Here is a 2,076-nt window from a genome sequence, read left to right as displayed (position 1 = left end):
AGAACTGTCAAAGCATCTTACATTTAAAAACGGAGGGTGTAGTACTATGGAGCAAGTTAAGATAAACATCGACAAAACCAAAAACAGCAGCACGAACTTACAAGCAATGACAGAGGCTGGATTCACCATTTCTCCTAACCTTCGTGCACACATCAAACTTGTACACATTACAGATTATCTCACGGTATGAACGCGAGTGCGTGTGCGTACTCATTACAGTACTTTTTTGTACTTGGTTTACATAATATGCATCAGCTCGTGGCGACCTCAGCGTTGCCATCGGGGGTATTATCGTCAACAACCGGGCGAAGCATCTCGATCGCCCTTACGGAGGCGGAAGACGATGACGGCGGCGGGTTGACGACGCTGCAATTGAGGCGGATCTCTCCCTGGGCGCCGGTCTTCGGCTCGATGTTGCCCATCTTGATCATGGCGGCGATGAATTTCTCCTTCTAGAGCGACTCATTGGCGGCGAAGGCATCGACGGAGGCCTTGAGCGTGGCGTTGCGGATGAGCTGGTCGCCGGAGAAGTGCAGGCCCAGGTTGAGCTGCAAGAGCTTGTAGTAGTTGTTGTCCAGCACCGTCGGTGTGCTGAGGTCGATCATCGTCGTCACGTTCGTTACCTGGACCCTGTTCGTCGGGCATAACGCCTCCAGCAGCGCCTGGTATGTCAGGCTGATGGTGCCGTTCGCCAGCCTCTCGCGGTTCTTGAAGATGAAGGAGTCGCAGTGGGAGCGGCCCAATGTGTGGGCCCCGGATAGTATCACCATCTCTTCATCGCGGTTCTTGAAACTTTGTATGAGCCCATCCACTGTCAAGTTTGGACTAGGGAGGCCAAACGCGCTATCAATAGTCAAGATGCTCCCGTCGCGGCGGCCCGTGGGGACCTGGTAGAATGCATTGCCTTCGGTGAGGTTGACACTGTCCTGGTAGAACGCGCTATCAATCAGCGCCTGGTATATCGACGCATCACACAGTGCGTGGGCAGCTCTGTTCTAGCGCGGCTCTGGCCGCATCGACAACCTCAAAGCCATGGAGGCTGGGGTTGTTCGGCGGTGCATCACGCTCCGTCTGGCCGCCGCCGGGGTTGACAGACAGGACAACTGACGCATCACAACCCTGCAGGTAGTATAATGAAAGTGGATAAATCATAGTTAAACTCAAACTAATGAAAAAAGACATGTGGCTCCCTCGGGCCAAAAGTAACATGGAAGTTGCAACTGAAGGTCTCTTGTTTTAACAAAAGCTGACGTATAGAAAGGTGTCAAATGCACTTACATTCCAAACAATAATTAGGGTTAAAACAGTGTACTCCCTCCGTTTCAGTTTATAAGTCCTATGCGTATACCTAGGTTGCCAATTTGATCACCTTAACATAAACTATAAACAAAAATTATATCGTTTGAAAATAGAACATCTGAAGTTTATATTGATATATTTTTTGTAATATATGACTTGTATTATGTTGGTCAAATTAACGACCTAGGGGTACGCACATGCCTTTTAAACTGAGAGAGAGGGAGTACATTACTTGTGCTTAACTTGACGTGTGAATTGCCCGCGTATGTGAAGTGTGAGCCCAAACTAGCAGGAAAGGTGGCACGTCAATGGGTGATAGTGATATGATGTGGGGTCCATAACATGATTGTTGGTCCATTTGGTTTAGGCCGTTGGATGAGAAATCGTTAACAACTATCTTCAAAAGTTAATTACCTATATGTAGTACTATACGTTTTTTTTTTGTTTGAGCGCGTCTTCCCCATAATTTCAACAAGAATTTACTGCTGATCTTTATGTATCGTTAGCATGCTCTCAGGGAACAGACATGTCACCGGTGTGGAAGTACGAAAGGAAGAAACTAGGAGAATATAGGGCGTGGCTGGATGACAGTTGCCTGAAAAATTAGGGTCAGTCGATTTGGTTTAGGCCGTTGGATGAAAAATAAATGGCCTGATCACGTTCTTCAACCTCCGGCCCCTTCTCTTCTTCCTTTGAAATGCCGCGCCACGCTGGCCTATCCACCTGCTTGCGCTGTCCGTGGCCGGTGGCGCTCCCGCATGGCCTCACCGCACAGCC

The 2,076-nt window shown here is 48.7% G+C and overlaps 1 pseudogene; it reads right to left on the bottom strand.

Annotated features, from left to right (window-relative positions):
* Positions 1-251: 251 nt before the first annotated feature.
* The window catches only part of LOC119280259, a 2,608-nt pseudogene continuing 783 nt past the window's right edge, over positions 252-2,076 (bottom strand).

The sequence above is a fragment of the Triticum dicoccoides genome, chromosome 3B, assembly GCF_002162155.2.
Source record: "Triticum dicoccoides isolate Atlit2015 ecotype Zavitan chromosome 3B, WEW_v2.0, whole genome shotgun sequence".
Lineage (NCBI taxonomy): Eukaryota > Viridiplantae > Streptophyta > Magnoliopsida > Poales > Poaceae > Triticum > Triticum dicoccoides.
The sequence above is the reverse complement of the archived record's forward strand: the minus strand, read 5'-3'. Positions and strand labels throughout refer to the sequence as shown.